This window comes from Plutella xylostella, chromosome 26 (genome assembly GCF_932276165.1).
Source record: "Plutella xylostella chromosome 26, ilPluXylo3.1, whole genome shotgun sequence".
NCBI lineage: Eukaryota > Metazoa > Arthropoda > Insecta > Lepidoptera > Plutellidae > Plutella > Plutella xylostella.
This window is the reverse complement of record NC_064006.1, coordinates 2,368,718-2,381,570: the sequence shown is the minus strand read 5'-3', so window position 1 is coordinate 2,381,570 and position 12,853 is coordinate 2,368,718.

The window sequence follows — 12,853 nt, the reverse complement described above, 5'->3', positions numbered from 1 at the left end:
TCTTCTTTCACACTTTTCGGGTCGCGAGTAGTGGCCAGTCGCAAACTGTTCTCTAGGGGGCAATGCTTTTGTACCTAGATAGTAGGTTACAAAGAGAAATAACCACTAGTTTGGTTCAAACTTGGATGTCGTCCAATTCTCCACATGCGGTGGTGAACTAGCATTAATGGGCACTTGAGATTCTCTCTTGACCTTTTCTGAAATCAACTGTGAAGCGTGCGTGGTAGGTTATTATAATTTTGTCTACATTTTGGTTAATTAGTTTGACCGTAGATTTTTATGGATGGTGAATAGATCCGGGGTGATATGAGGATTATTATGAGGAAAAGAGAGGACTGAGTGTTGGATTAATACAACACAACGAACGCATGAATATAATACTAAATTCAATCTCAATATAAGTGTTGCGGTTAAAGTTTTTTCAATTAAGTACAATAGGAACTTAACATTTAACTTAACTTAAAATTGAAAAACAATACGATATTCCATTAAAAAATACTGGCGGAAATAATAATGAGGGAACAAGAAGGTTGAATGCTTTAAAAGTATAATTAAGAATATAACGATAAGCCAAAAGTGACATTTAATTTTAATCAATTGCACGTAATTCATTCCATTGATTCAATTATTTTAACATCGGCCTTTCTTGAATACTTTCCAATCTGAAAGAGAAAAATATGAAGATTTAGGTGTATTAATTATAAAAAATCATTAATTTAAATTAATTATACGAACAAGCGGAAAGCTAAAGATTGCATACAGTGGCGTGCTTTGGGAGAGGCCTACGTCCAGCAGTGGACTGCTATAGACTAATGATGATGATGATAAATATGAACAAGATGGACTGTCCGTACAAAAGAAACATCTCTACAAATAACACCCCACTCTTACCACGAGCTCTTGTTTTGTATTAGTTCGGTTAGAAGTTTTGTTACTTTATTAATTGTGTGGCGACATCTATAATACGCAAGCATAGAAGTCAAGATATAGATCCAGCAAAGAGATATCAAGGACGACCAACAGATGGCATGGAAGAGTGAAAGCAAAATACCAAATCCTACATCGCGGTATCTAAGAATTACAGCTACTCAGTATGTATACAGAATCCCGACATGTAACCGTCGGGCAGTTGCCCACCAAGCTAAACCGCCCAGCTTGGTCGGAGGATCCTCCCTTTTCAATGGAGGAGTGGCAACACCTTCGCTCCTCCATAATTGGTACAATGGTAGTCATTAGGTTGAACTTAAAACGTTTTGACGGTAAACAAAATGCGGACAGCTTTTAGCTTTGTTTTTGTATGTGATACAATACAATACAATATAACTTTATTGAACAAAACACACAACATACATTAAATAACAAAAGGAGTAAGCACAATAGGCGGTTTTATCGCTAAAAGTGATCTCTTCCAGGCAACCTTTGGTTGAATGAGAGACTTATTGAGTAAAAGAGGAAGGTGTTCACGTATTTCATTTAAATACTAGTGATATATTACACATATAAAGTGATACACCATCTTGTTCGTATATTGTTACTCTAAGACTGAGCCTCTACATCAAATACTTACTCTTCCAGGTGTTACAGTTCTCATACTCCATAAGGCAGTAGTTCTCAAATGTTTTGTAGTCTCCGTTGTAGTCCTGACCGCAGACTTCTTGATATCTGAAGTATTTAGATATTATTTACTCGCAAGCAATGAAAATGTTTCAGTGGCAATTGCAACAATTCCTAGTCCTAACTAATATTATAAGGGCCACTTGCACAAACATTTAAATCTAGATTTAGTGTCAAATCACGATTTAAGAAACGTCAGTCCATATAAAATTTGACACTAAATCGAGATTTAACACTAAATCTAGATTTAACATGTTTGTGCAAGTGGCCCTAAATGCGAAAGTGTCTGTCTGTCTGCTACTCTTTCACGCCAAAACTACTGAACGGATTTGAATGAAATTTGGTATACAGATAGTCTAGACCCTGAAAAAGGCTACTTTTTATCTCGGTATTCCCACGGGAAAACTTTTTAAGGCGAAGCGAAGCTGGCGGGAACAGCTTGTTACTACTAAACGGACAAAGCTAGCATAATGACGCCGTCTGCAACATTGATGTACATTTTAACAGCGCATCAAAATATTACCAAATAAATAGTAAATATTGTGTCCAACTTTTAATTTAAATGGTCAATAATATTGGGGTCGTTTGTTATCGGAATTTTGTGAGTGGAACTTTTTCATTGTTCTTGAGGGTATTTTCTTACAAAAATATTAGTCTTTCTTGATAATAGACAGACCACGTCGGGGAAAAAGTTTGTAAATTGCTATGCAGACAGGCTGTGATAGATGTTTACGGCTACATCTATTAATAACTCAACTACTCATATTGTAACAAACAAGAAATTAGATAGAGAAAATATAAGACTGACTACTGAAAATGTATTTAACAAAAATCAATAGTTGTTGTGTTTGGTCACGTCAGCAAATATTTTTGTAACACCATGTATAATATCAGATGATACGTCACTTGATTAGTCTCCTTTCGTGAACTCATATCGGCTGATGATTATTATGTTAATCAATTTCTATTCAGAGGGTCTATTACGGGTTTTGCAATTTACGAAAATGAAAATTGTTTAGATATTCTTCTGTCTTCTTCATACATTTTCTGTCAAAAGTTACATGATAGTTTCCGCAAGAGGCGCCACTTTTTATGCGAAAAAAATGTAGACTTTTATACTTTTTGACAAACTTACAAACCTAGTATTAGACGTAGAGACTATTCAGACCTGACTAGAACTTTGAATCTGACCTTATTTTATTGTTTGCTCTGTTAGACTCAGTTAACCACATTACAACCAGCAAGAGCAATTAGCTCTAACCCGTGCGTCCCTAAACGGTTGATTAGTCAAACGATCGAGGTTGTAGGGCTGAATCGGCAATCAAAATGTGGATTACCAAATATCGTAACGTACACTGACCGAGAATAGCATCGTAATAAAATAGTGTCCGCGTAAAAAAACGTAAAACTTATCATTTCTTTTTCAAGAATAAACTCTAGATTAGTAGAGAGTAAATTGCATAACTTATTTGGATTAATTAGTACTTTTAACTTTAACTCAAACTTTTATTTAAAAAGTGAAACTACAGATAGGTACTCTAGTACAGGTTTGATAGATGGTCGAAAACTATAAAAGTTTACGTGTTCTCGCATACTAAGTGGCGCCTCTAATGGAAACCATAATGAAACTTTTGACAGATAATGTATGCACAGATGACAGGAGAAAAAGTAAACTTTTTTCGTTTTCATAAATAGCAAAACCCGTACTAATGGGTCAAACTCAAAACTCAAACTCAAACTCATTTTTTTTTATTCATCGTAAAAATATAAAATTTTCTGATTTACGTAAATTTTTACAAACTACTCTCCGTTAGGATAAGGGGGGCTCTTTCTGTCTAAGGAGAAGAACGGAGGCAAGAAACTCCTGAGCCATCTTTTCAAAAAAAGACTTAATACTAGTTAGTATACAATACTTATAAGCTTAATAATAATAATTATAATAATATGAGCAGAGCTAACTATTTATCACAGCCATGCATTAACGTCCTCTAAGTAATCATCAATTTTATAATAAGCTTTTATACAGAGTTTCTCTTTAATGTAACACTTAAACTTATTCTCTGGCATTTGAGTAACTTCTGTTGGAAGCTTATTACAAAATCTAATACAGTACCCTAAAAACGATTTATTAACTTTCGCTTTGTCTGATTGTTGGTCTGATTACTGAATTAAATAGTCTTCTAGAACTCACTTGTACGATCGCGCACACGTATCAAGGAAAGTTTTGCATCCGCTCACGAAGAGATCCGTGACAAAAAAACGAGTTCCTTTCGGGTAGAAATCACCACCTATGTGACTTTTCTTCTTCTTAGATTTTGCATTAGTTGCCGAGAACAGGATGAATATACAGATAACTGAAAAACAAACGTGCTAATTTATCTCCTGTAACTTCTTCTTCTTCTTTTTTGTCAGTGATCATGCGAATTTTTAAATTTAATTTTGGGGAAGGATTAGCCAATCTTGGGGTTACTAATCCATACACGTGTGAAATCGGACGTAACTAGTATGAATCTTACAGATGTTTGACAGGCTAGCGAATCAGCTTCATCATCAGCCAATAATCATCCACTACTGGACATAGGCCTCTCCCAAGGAGCGCCAAAACACTCGGTCCTCGGCCTTCCTCATCCAACCACTACCCGCCACCCGCCTAAGGTCGTCAGTCCAGCGAATCAGCTTATGGTAGTACAATAGCTGATCTTACATGGCTGAAATACCCATATAGTTTTGTCATATTTTTGTATTGTACGTAATCGAATTATTTGTGATTTATTACAATTCAATACAATGAAATAAATGGCAGAATATTAGTAATGCAGTTGTATGAACAGGCAGATACTACACCTACACTCACTAATAGATGGACTGGTCATGAAACCTTTACGATGCGGATTCGAGTATATAATATATTAGCTTTGGTGAATAAATTAACGAAGTCCATATTTGGCAATGGACTTCCCGATGCACAAAAGAAGCCTCGAATGACTTAGTGCCAATTTCTCCATAGTCGGTTAGAGCATAACCAGTGGTTGACTTTTGACACATCTGTCGTGAATTTTATATAGAGATGACGTTTAATTTGTATTTGTGTAGATATATCAGCTGTCCGACACCCATAACACAAGTTCTGATAGCTTGGGGTCGGATGGCCGTGTGTGAGATGTCCCCACATATATATTTTCTATTTTAATTTATAAATCAATCCCTGTCGGTTTGATAACTGACTATAGAGAAATTGGCACTTAATATTGGGCGCACACTGGGACTGACGCCAGTGTGACTGATTAGTGACAAATCTTTTAACTATGGTGACAAAACCCAGTCCAGCTCAGAAGTTTGTCACCAACATGCTAAGAATTGGAAGACTAACCTGCTATGATCAGAAGGCTAACTCTTGCCATGTTAGTAAGATGGTAATTCACTTTCCTACATCTAAAACAATATTTTTTCTAGCGATAAAATGAAAATAATGTTACCTATTTGTTCCGTATGTACAGGGAATGCAAACAATTTCTGTATTTTTTTCGATATTATAATACTCAATACTCACGAGCAATGAAAAAGTTCCAGTGACAATATCACAAAATTATTCCTAAACGGAAAAGATTACCAAATAATAGAATTCATAAATTTCCTATTAAAAATTTTGGGTCATTTGGTGTCAACATTTTTTAAAGTCACACTTTTTCATTGCTCGTTTCTGAAGTCCGTCTACTTGCTTGATTGTTTGTACGTTTTGATATACATATTGTGATGACCAATAAATTAATATTCGTTATACGTTCCTACGTATTTTTCTATTTGAAACTGAAAACCAACATGACGGAGGGCGATTAAAAAGATAGATGGATTCGATCGATAGGTAGAAGAGTAAAATAACGTTTTACAGTTTCATATACTTACTTACTCCATCGCAGTTTAACGATCTAAACAATCGAAAGTAATAAATTAGAATTTTACGGGCAGTAAAATTACTTTAAACACAATGCCAGATGATATTTTTCTTTTCTGAATGTATTTCTCGGGAGCAGCTACCTAATGTTGACCACCCATGAATTGGGAAATAAAAATAGGTTTTGAATTATTGTTCGAGTTTTATATACCTACGCGAAATCAATCAATCTTGTAATAAATACGAGAAAAGTTGGTAGGGTTTCGCATAGATATGTATGTAGTATGTAGGTACTGTAGCAAAAACATACTAATTGTTAATAGCATTTTGGAATGTTCCCAGTGATAATCATACAAAAATTAACAAGTAGTTATATACTTAAAACCTTCAGTTTCAATATTTTGTCGATTCCTGAAACCATCAATGTTTTTTCAACAATGTGGTTTCTATGTGACCCAAGATAAACAGCAGGTAGTAACTCTATTCTAACGAAAAATTTACAAACGAGAGCTGTCATGCAATCAGCATGTTTAATACAACGAGATAGAGTCGTGGCTCGCGCAGCAGCGGCCTGCAACCTAGTTTTTGCCATATGGAGTGACCCCCCAGGGCCGAGTACGTGATGTCCGAACAATGTCGCGATCTAACCCTCACGAATGGACATGTAATAAAACAGTTAGAGTATGTCAACACTTACTTTGCCACCCAAAACATTTTCTATACAGGTTGTTGCAAAAAGGGTATACTAAGCCGAAAATGGGTGACTCAGGGGGTCATTCTGGACAATTTTTTGTTCTACGAGTTTTGGAAATTCGCGAAAAAAATAATAGTTCTCCATAGTAAATAAGTCACGTGCAACACCCTGTATAGGAATTTGGAACGCTATCATACATACATCTCGACTGTAATCCCCGAAGGTGTAGTCTACTGCTACTGCTTTTCGCTGTAGGTACATTTGTACTCACGTGATAGGTCCCGAGCCGTATCGCGTTATTGAATAAGTACAATACTCTTAGGATAGTTAGGATAGTTAGGATAGTTAGGATAGTTAGGATAGTTAGGATAGTTAGGATACACACCTAGAATCCAAATGTGCAGGTTTCCTAGACTGACGACCTTAGCCGGGTAGCCGGTAGTGGTTGGATGAGAAAGGCCGAGGACCGAGTGCTGTGGCGCTCCATGGGAGAGGCCTATGTCCAGCAGTGGATGATTATTGGCTGATGATGATTATGGTGATGTTAGAGCGATGGTATACATTGTACTTAAATTTAAAGAATGTTACATGTTAGCCCCGGGATTCAAACCCGCATCTCCGGCGTGAGAAGCGGCCGCTTACCCAACTGAGCTACCACCGCTCTGGGACGCTATTACTAGGACATTATTATTACTGTACAATATTTTTCAAATTCTGATTGATTGTTCTGAAGAATAACATAGAAAGTTGGGTTTAAATAGACCGTACGTGTGTACTGATTAGGCTCATTTTGCTATAATTTCCAAGTCATTATACTATTGGTGCGTGCATCTCTCTTGCAACTGTTAGAAAGCGGGCATGCAACCGGCATTAGTAATATCACTTTTCCTCCCATTATAATAAGTGTTATTATAGATACTTGCCTGTCACATTATCTTAATAACTACGATATTCCTAAAATATGAGGCAATTAGGTACCAAGTATTGATGAACCATTTAAAAAGTTTTTTTTTGTACTTATTAAGTTGCCGTTTCCACTAACATATAACAATAACACAAGCAATAATTTTATTTCTAGTTGAAATTCACCTTTGCCTACTCTACAACGAAATATAATACATTATGGTAAGTATACAGTCTACCAAGCAGATATCTGACCCCCTTGATTTAGGTATTTGAATGACATTGACTAAAACTACGGCTTAGCAGTTGTAACAAACCATTTTACTCTACAGCAACGTATTTCACCATGTTTTTTAAATAGGTGAGTTAGGTAAACCTTAAGGGCCACTTGCAGAAACATATAAAATCTAGATTTAGTGTCAAATCTCGATTTAAGAAACGTCAGTCCATATTATAAAATTTGACACTAAATCGAGATTTAACACTAAATCTAGATTTAATATGTTTGTGCAAGTGGGGCTAAAAATACTAAATTTGCTAGCGTTGTAATGTTAAGTGCCAAGTCGGTTCGGCATCTAACCCACCACGGATCGGTTATGAATTATACGTCATCTCCATATTATTATAAAATTCTTGACAGATGTGTCAAAAGTCAACCACTAATACCTGGTTATGCTCTAACTGTCTATGGAGAAATTGGCACTTAAGCAATAAAACATCGATTTGCTCAATATGCTTCATCTGATCATTATTCAATTGCACGAAAACAGCTTGAAAATCCTATTTTTCCTCCGAATAACATATTTTACGGGAAATTTTAGATTTTGATTCAGCTCAAGTAAGATATGCAAATAGTGTTACAATTTCGTGAGAAAAATGCTGTGAGTTTATGGATTTCCCTTTTTATTATTTAGGTTTTGTGAAGGCAAGGTTGTTATCAAATCACATAAAATTCAAAGGCCAATAATATGATTCCGGAACTTTCAATCTTCCGGTGTTATCCTCCCTGTCTATAAAAATAAAGAAAACCTTGTGAATATGCATACAATACATTATAGCTGTATTGATATACAACACACGATACACGTTACAATATTAAAGTTGAATAAGTTCTATAGGTTCGCAACCTATCACGTGAGTACTAAATGTGCTGCGAAAAGTGGATGGCTCGCTTTGTGAGCCACCTCTGACTACCCCTTTACAGTCGTGAGTGCATATGTATGCACTCACGACTCCTCCAACTCCACGACTCCTAGTAAATGCGTCATGTTGTTTCTGTGAACAATTTCAGTTATAAAATCACTATTTTGGGTGGATAGGTCAATCAGTCCCTCTATTTATGGGGTACAAAAATAATAAATAATACACTATTTTGATTGATTGATAGATCCATCCACATAGGGTATGGTGACATCGACTTATCAGTAACTTCCTGTTGACAGAGCAATCAATCATTATCATACAGGGTATTAAAAAAATGTACACTTGTTAGATTCACCTTATACACTTTGTTCATTATTTTACAAATTTCTAAAAGTCGTAGAATAAAGAGTTGTTCAACATGACACACTGAATCACTCCTTTTTAGGGTTCCGTAGCCAAAATGGCAAAAACGGAACCCTTATAGTTTCGTCATGTCCGTCTGTCCGTCTGTCCGTCTGTCACAGCCGATTTACTCGGAAACTATAAGTACTACAGTGATGAAATTTGATGGGAATATGTGTTGTATGAACCGCTACAAAAATATGACACTAAATAGTAAAAAAAAGAATTGGGGGTGGGGCCCCCCATACATGTAACTGAGGGATGAAATTTTTTTTTTCGATGTACATACCCGTGTGGGGTATCAATGGAAAGGTCTTTTAAAATGATATAAAGTTTTCTAAAAAACATTTTTCTTAAAGTGAACGGTTTTTGAGATATCAGCTCTCAAAGTCGTAAAAAGTATGTCCCCCCCCCCTCTATTTTTATAACTACGGGGTATAAAATTCTAAAAAAAATAGAGGTGATGCATGCTAATTAACTCTTTCAACGATTTTTGGTTTGATCAAAGTATCTCTTATAGTTTTTGAGATAGGTTGATTTAACTGTAATATTATATTTGCTGCTACGGAACCCTTTGTGCGCGAGCCCGACTCGCACTTGGCCGGTTTTTTAATTAAATAATTTCAATCATGTTTTGTTGGAGATCAGCAGACCAGTGGAGCAGAAAGCGTCCTACTCTACGTTTGTCTGATAATAATTATAATAGCTATAACTGCTTCAAGTTGTCTACTCCGAGGGTTCTTTAGGTTCTCTTCACGGAAATCTGAAAATTCAATAATATTTCTCACGACAGAATGGTATAAGGTATATTTTGTTATAATCGGTAGGTATTATATTACACAAAATGACGCCGAATGTCCCAGATTTGATGGAAAATTTCGTATAAAATACACTCACGGGCAATAAAAAGGTTCCACTGAGTAAAGCACCAAATTACTCCTAAACGGAAAAAGCTAGCTTAATGACACCTTCTGCAACATTGATGTATATTTAACAGAGTATCAGGATATTACCAACTAAAATCGATAATATTTTATTCAGATTATAAATTTGTAAATGTTTGATAAAATTGGGATTGTTTCGGGTCGGCATTTTGTGAGTGGAACTTTTTCATTGCCCGTGAGTGTATAAATGAAAACCTAAATTATAATTTCGACAAACTATCAAACCTTTATTAGACGAACCGTAGTTTGAGCTCAAATTCTACACAGTTAATTCCTGATTTCCAACCATTTTCTTTTAATGAAAAGCTCGTCTAGCACCAACTTTGAGTTGACGACACAAACGTCACTAATTGGTGGAGCTCAGACAATAATGTAGCGCACACGTCGAAAAAAGCGACATCGCAAGGTTTTTTTCCTGTTAGCAATTTTATGAGCTGAAAATAATGAAAACCGAAGTTTGAGAAGGACTTGTACGTAAACGGTTCCGCATCATTTTTCAGATATATACACGGACGAGCAATGAATCACAAAGATTGGAACTTTAATTTAAAATTTAAACTCAATTTTTACGTTTCTGCTTTGTAATATTCTGATGCGCAATTAAATGTACTAATATATTTACTGCAGACGGCGTCATTAAGCTAGTTTTCCCGTTTAGGAGTAATTTGCTTGTTGACAACAAAAAAATACTATAATACACTTACGAGCAATGAAAAGGTTCCCGTGACGTATGGAACGACAATGGCACGTGGAACTTTTTCAATGCTCGACTGTGTGTTTTATATTAAGTCTACTAAAAAAAAATATTCTGTTTTACTGTGAATCGGGTAACAACAAAAAACAGTTAACAATATAATAAGAAATCCACCAAATCACAAATGATTTCAAAGAAATACTTCAAAGTGCTCGTGTAAATTGAGATCTAAAGGCTCTATTAACCTACAAGTGACGCTCTAGATCACACCATAAAAGCCTAAAATTGAAATTTATTCGCTTAATTAAAGGTGACAAAAATCTAAGAAGCTTAGAAATACACAATCATTGTGTATGGCAGATGAATTCCTAAGTAAGTATAAAATGTAATTAGGTAAATTTAATAACCTTTAGAGTTACTTACTTACTCTGATTAATGAAATTGTAAATTGTATTTCAGTATAAATTTATGCAGGGAAATACCTAATTATTAGTAGAGTAGAAGGGTAGAATATTTCCAGGCCAGGATGTTATTATACGTACCTATTTTATATATATATATATATATATATGGGTAGTTTAGTATAAGAAGATAAGGTACCTATATTTAAACTCATTACAGTAATAAAAATATTTCGATTTATGATTCACATTTCATCTACATCGAGATTGATCGTATTCTACCTGATTATTAGTTATACATAACCGTAATATTAAAAAAAAAAAAAAAACACACGCACTCACGCCTTGTACTAATGTACTCCCTTGCGGGGTAGGCAGAGGTGCATTGCTGCACCCACTTTTCGCCAGAGTGTTATGTTAGTCCCAATGTAATAGGGGGCGGGCCTATTGCCATTTTACGGGCACATCCAAGACCCGAGAACAAATATCTGTGTTTAAACAAATATCTGCCCCAGCCGGGAATCGAACCCGGGACCATCGGCTCAGTAGTCAGGGTCACTAACCACTACGCCATTCGGTCGTCAACCGTAATATTATACCTACATAGTAAATCCGTAGTATAGTAGGCCGAAACTCCAAACGTCTTATTATATTCTCTGTGGGTTGTATTTGTATCTACATCTGGTTCTCTCGTATAGAACCAATGAGCATATTATGTGTCTAATAAAGCCTTTTTAAGCTTGGACACTGGTCCACTGCGGGCTGGTGGGTATAAGCAGATGTGCAGGTTTAATGTAATATTTGTAATAAGATTTCTTATTTTTAAAGAATGCATTGGCACATTGAAGGATTTAAGCTCTCGAATGAAATACGGATGTTCTTTACACCACCATGGCTCTCAGTAGAATAGAGCAGTTTGTAGAACAATAGTTCTTTAGAATTAACCCTTTCGGATTACTATACGAACCCGGAAACACTCTGTATACAATTAAGTATGTAAAGTGTAGTGCCTAGTATTCCCATCTTTGTCTATGCGGGTCTAAACCCTACCCCAGGAATTAAGACGGTAAACCCGGAAGGTACAGATTGTAAATGTAAAGTCTCATTATAAAGATGACTAGTGGAATGGAAAGGTTTAGTGGTTAGTGACCCTGACTGCTGAGCCAAAGGTCCCGGGTTCGATTCCCGGCTGGGGCAGATATTTGTTTAAAGACAGATATTTGTGCTCGGGTCTTGGGTTTTGTTATTTATATTTAATATGTATCTATGTATGTATGTAGATTTATCAGCTGTCCGATACCCATAACACAGGCTCTGCCTAGCTTGGGGTCGGATGGCCGTGTGTGAGATGTCCCCACATACCTATTTATTTATTTACATATTTATTTATTATTTAAAGATACCACTAGTGAAAGGGTAGGTAATTTCATTCGCAACCCGCCACAGCGTAGTAATGACGATGATAGCAAGAAAAGTAAAACCTTTATCATAGTAACTAGCTGTTCCCGAGAACTTCGCTTCGCCTTAAAAAAGTTTTTTTCGTGGGAATTCCGGGATAAAAAGTAGCCAATGTTCTTTCTCAGGGTCTAGACCATATGTATACCAAATTTCATTCAAATCCATTCAGTAATTTTGGCGTGAAAGAGTAACAGACAGACAGACACAGTTACTTTTGCATCTATAATATTAGTTAGGATATATTTATAACACAACCGCAACTCAATTTTACTTTTGCAAAGAAAACGGTGTAGAAATTGTAAGTGAAACCGAACCCGTAAGAAATTTTCTCGGGATCAATTTTCAACAAGTCCGTTAGCAATTTGAAATTAGAATCGTATTCGCGCCGCGCCATTGGCCCGTCGGAGCAATTCTAGATCATTTAAAAAGCAAATCAGGAGCGTGCTCTTGACATTGATCTGTCAGTTTTCTGCGCGGACGCAGGCTTTTATATTTATGTGATTTATTTTTTAACAGTGAATATATAAATAGTGTTTTTCGTTGGTGCGTTTTGATTTTGTGGAGTTGTTCACAGTAAGGAATGGGATTTATTTAAACAAGGATTGTGATCAAGGATATTTTTTGTATATACGAGTACAATTATACAATAAAACTGTGTGTGTTTAAAAGATTTAGGCGTGTGATAAAAATCTTCATTAAAGTATCACA